Here is a 5,310-nt window from a genome sequence, read left to right as displayed (position 1 = left end):
CCCAGTAGCAGGAAACATGCTTAGCACCCACATCTTGGCTTCTAAATATTGTTTTCCACTAAAATGAGCCAGGGATCCTTGAGGAAATGGCTGATTTCAGGTCTAGAGCAGGGAAAATGTAACATGAACCTAGAACATTCTCAAGGAAGCAAAGGAATGCTCAAACAATATTGGAGACTCATCAAAGAAACACCACAGCCAGTTTGAAGGGCTTTTTAGTGGGAAGTGGGGATGACAGTAATAGGTGGTAATATATATATTAGTATAAACCGGTGATAATGATAATACATGAGTAAAGTAAAAAACTAGATTTGATATGGACATAAATCCATGAATAAATGGAAAATTTGGGGTGTAATGGGATGTTTACATAGTCTTAAACCTCTTTTCTTCAAAATACTTATTAATTTGAAAGGAAAAAGAATAACTTAATAGTGGAGAAGCCTAGGTGACACCATCTCAATTAAGTGATAAAATTAACATCATCAGTAGCGGGACAAATTGAAATCATGTGCCCCCTAATAAGAGGCATTGAAAAGTTCGGCAATGCTTTCATGATACTTTTGTCAAGGGTGGATAGGTTGAATCTAATCATGAAGAAACATGACTATGCAAACCTAAATTGAAGAATATTCCACAGAATAATTTGCCTGTAACTTCCAAAAGAATTGAAGTCATGAAAGTCAAGAAAAAGCAAACTGTTTCACACTGAAAAAGTCTGAAGAAACTTGATAACTAAATGCAATATGTGATTTCTTTTTATATGAATGAGACAGTTGGTGAAAGTTGAACAAGACCTGAAGATTAATGGCAGGACTATGTCAGTCTTAACTTCCCGATTTTTAAAAATTTTTTTAAGACAGGGTCTGGCTCTGTTGCCCAGGCTGGAGTGCAGTGGTGCAGTCATGGCTCACTGCAGCCTCGACTTCCTGGGCTCAAGCAATGATGCTGCCACCTCAGCCTTCTGAGTAGCTGAGACTACAGGCACATGCCACCAAGCCTGCCTAAATTTTGTATTTTTTTTTTTTTTTTGGTAGAGTAGGAGTTTCACCATGTTGCCCAGGCTGGTCTCAAACTCCTGAGCTCAAGTAATCTGCCTGTCTTGGCCTCCCAAAGTGCTGGAATAACAGGCATGAGCCACCGCGCCAGGCCTAACTTCCTGATTCTGATGGTTGCTTTGTGGTTACAGGAGAATGTCCTTGCTTGTAGGATATGCACATTTGGGAAGTTAAAGCATCATGCTTGCTTCTGAATCCTAAAGGCTTTATAAAAAAAGTCTTTGAACTGTGTTTGCAGCTTTTCTGTGAGTTTGTGATTATTCCAAAATAAAAACAATATCTTTTTAAAAAGCGCATTTCTCTGTTCTCACCTCTAGAGATTCTTCAGGGAGTCTTGGGTGAGGTGGTGGTGGGGCTCCTAAAATGTGTCTTTTAAAATGAATTTCTAGGAGGTATGATGCAGGGTGGCGTACAGAGTCCAACCTTTGAGAATCAGTGGGCTGAACAGTACAAACAAAAAGGGAAGTTACCAATCAGAGAAACATGTGACGATCAAACCCATCTAAGTCCAATCACTGGATTGGGAGACATGAAAAACTCAGCCTTTTCCTTAAATGCTTCATACTCAACAGAACTCAAGGGAGGGCCACTCAAAGGAAGATTTGCCTTATGTCATGAATATGCTCATTTTTTTTTTCAGGTGAGGAAATTGAAGCCAGAGGGTTTAAATAGGTTTTCCAAGAGTTCATTTTCCAGATTTCTGACCCCTCTGACACCTAAGTTCAGGCTCTTTTCTCCAAGTCAGATTAATCTCTTCCCCATCTCCCCACTCTTTCATTGCTAATGATCCAAGGAGGAGGTTTCAAAGTCAACTTTTTCCACATCTTCTCTCCATTTTTTTTCCCTCTCAGCTAGATTTTCCCTGTCAATGGCTTACTGGACCTGGCAGCCCCCCTGCAGATCTTTGTTTGGGGCTGGAGGTGTGGGTGATTGCGACACCAGGGTGTGCTTGGATTAACTCTTTGGATACAGTGCCCAGTCTGATTTCAGGTCAGCATAACTGGCTGTTTGGACAACACAACAGTTTTTGGCCTCAAGTGCTTCCAAGCAGAGGAAGGAAATGGGCTGAACTTCAAAGCGAGCCTTGCATGGTGCCATAAGTTCTGATCATTTATTAGTGTGCTTTAATAGTTGTAAATTAATTTCAAATATACATGGAGGCCAGAACTAGCTAGAGGTGTGGGAACAGCCTGCTCTCACCCTTGTTTCCTGGAAATTTAGAACATTTCCCAGTTTCAGTTTTCAGAAGGTTAGGGTCAATTTGGGGGTTATGGTTATTTTCAAAGCTTTAAACAAACCCAAGCCTGTTCTTGACCAAGTTAGTGCTATTTAATTTATGCTTCATATATTTTATAAGTACTTCTTTTTTATTCATTTTTCCACCCCACAATTTGTTAAAAAGCAACTTTATTGAGGTAGAATTCACATATAATAAATACAACTTTTAAAGTGTATAGTTCCATGAGATTTTACAAATGTAAACACTCATGTAACCACCACTCCAATTAAGATATGGAATATTTCCATGAACGCAGACTTTTCAGTCAGTCCCTTCCTATCTAGGAACACTCACTGATAAGATTTCTATCACCATTGATTTTGCCTGTTCTAGAAGTGTATATAAATAGAATTATACAGCATGCACTCTTTTTGTCTCTGGAAATGTTTTTGAGATCCATCCATGTTTTTGCATATGTCAGTAGTTTATTATCTTCTTCTACTTTTAATCAATGGTAAGTTTATGTAATTTATATTTCTAACTTTTTATTTTGAAATGTTTAGACCTATAGAAAAGTGGCATAATATTACAGAGTTCTTACATAACCTACATCCAGCTTTCCCTTGTGTTAACATCTTACATAATTGATATAATGATCAAAACTAAGAATTAAATGTTTATAAAATATCACTAGCAAAACCATAGACTTTATTCACATATCTCTATTTTTTCCACCAATGAGCTTTTTGAAACCTGTTTCAGGGTTCAAGCCAGGATACTACATTTTGTTTAATTATCATGTTTCCATAGTTTCCTTCAGTCTATGACAGTTTCTCAGTCTTTCCTTAGCTTTCATGATCTTGATACTTTCGAAGAGCAGCCATTAGGTATTTTTGTAAAATGCCCCTCCATTAGGCTTCTTATGATGATTTCTCATGACTAGGCTGAAGTTACAGATTTTTGGGAAAAGTACCAGAGAGGTATGTGACATGACATTGAGGCATCGAGGGCATGTAATGTCAATGTGTTCTATTATGGATTATGTTAATTTTTATCAGTTGTTTAGGTGGCATCTGTCAGGTTTCTTCACTGTACAGTTATTTTTTTCTTTTTTTTGTTTTTTTTTTTTGAGACGGAGTCTCACTCTGTCACCCTGGCTGGAGTACAATGGTGTGATCTCTGCTCACCACAACCTCTACCTCCTGGATTCAAGCGATTCTCCTGCCTCAGCCTCCCTGGTAGCTGGGATTACAGGTGTGCACCACCATGCCTGGCTAATTTTTGTATTTTTACTAGAGACAGGGTTTCATTATGTTGGCCAGGCTGGTTTTGAACTCCTGACTTCAGGTGATCTGCCTGCCACAGCCTCCCAAAGTGCTGGGATTACAGGTGTGAGCCACCGTGCCCAGCCAGTTATTATTTTCTCCAGTTTCATATTCTATTTTAGAAGCACATCATTAAGTTTAGTCCACACTCAAGGTGAGGGAAATTAAGCTTCCCCTCTCCACCTCTGAAGAGAGGAGTATTAAAGATTTTTTAGACATACATTAAAACTACTATAGTAATTAATAAATATTTCTGGGGAGATAATTTGAGGCTATGCAGATAAGCTGTTTCTCTTGAAGATAGGAGAGCCAAAAATAATATATAAGTGTTCCATGAGCGACACTGTGTTCACCTTGCAAACCTTGCTGTATCACCACTTTGACCAACACACTGAAAACCAGAAGGTGTCTGTTTTCAAGTGTCCAGACTGTTCTCTTTTATATGCACAGAAGCAACTTATGATGGACCATATCAAGTCTATGCATGGAACATTGGAAAGTATTGAAGGGCCTCCAAACTTGGGTATAAACTTGCCTTTGAGCATTAAGCCTGCAACTCAAAATTCAGCAAATCAGAACAAAGAGGACACCAAATCCATGAATGGGAAAGAGAAATTGGAAAATAAATCTCCATCTCCTGTGAAAAAAAATCAATGGAAACCAAGAAAGTGGCCAGTCCTGGGTGGACGTGTTGGGAGTGTGACCGCCTGTTCATGCAGAGAGATGTGTACATATCCCACATGAGGAATGAGCACGGGAAGCAAATGAAGAAACACCCCTGCCGCCAGTGTGACAAGTCTTTTAGTTTGTCCCACAGCCTGTGCCAGCACAACCGGATCAAGCACAAAGGCATCAGGCACTGCCCAGACTCCAGTCGTACCTTTACCAAACGATTGATGCTGGAGAAGCACGTCCAGCTGATGCATGGCATCAAGGACCCTGACCTGAAAGAAATGACAGATGCCACCCATGAGGAGGAAACAGAAATAAAAGAAGACACAAAGGTCCCCAGTACCAAGCGGAAGTTGGAAGAACCAGTTCTGGAGTTCAGGCCTCCCCAAGGAGCAATCACTCAACCACTGAAAAAGCTGAAAATCAATGTTTTTAAGGTTCACAAGTGTGCCGTGTGTGGCTTCACCACCGAAGACCTGCTGCAGTTCCACGAACACATCCCTCAGCACAAATCGGATGGTTCTTCCTACCAGTGCCGGGAGTGTGGCCTCTGCTACACGTCTCACGTCTCTCTGTCCAGGCACCTCTTCATCGTACACAAGTTAAAGGAACCTCAGCCAGTGTCCAAGCAAAATGGGGCTGGGGAAGGTTACCAACAGGAGAACAAACCCAGCCATGAGGATGAATCCCCCGATGGCACCGTGTCAGACAGAAAGTGCAAAGTGTGCGCAAAAACTTTTGAAACTGAAGCTGCCTTAAATACGGACACACTGCATGGCCTTCCTCAAATCCAAAAGGATGAGCTCAGCTGAGAGATAGCCACAGATGCTCCATGAGGAAAATCCCTGTCCACATTGGAATAAAAAAGACATTTTTGTTAGAAAAAGTTTGCAGTATAATAAACAGTACTGTCTAGGCTGTTGCAACATATTCTCTTTCAACGTACCTTCCTTCACCTCGTCGTATATATTCTCGTTAAGTATTAAAATGGTATTTGAGTTTAAAAGAGTTTGTATATATTTAAATGAATAACTTT

General features: G+C 40.2%; 1 pseudogene; it reads left to right on the top strand.

Annotated features, from left to right (window-relative positions):
* The first annotated feature begins 3,902 nt into the window (after window positions 1-3,902).
* Window positions 3,903-5,108, top strand: LOC100437287 (zinc finger protein 532-like; annotated as a pseudogene).
* The last annotated feature ends 202 nt before the right edge of the window (window positions 5,109-5,310 follow it).

Source organism: Pongo abelii, chromosome 7 (assembly GCF_028885655.2).
Source record: "Pongo abelii isolate AG06213 chromosome 7, NHGRI_mPonAbe1-v2.0_pri, whole genome shotgun sequence".
Lineage (NCBI taxonomy): Eukaryota > Metazoa > Chordata > Mammalia > Primates > Hominidae > Pongo > Pongo abelii.
Note: the sequence above shows the minus strand (reverse complement) of the source record. Positions and strands in the feature narration are given on the sequence as shown.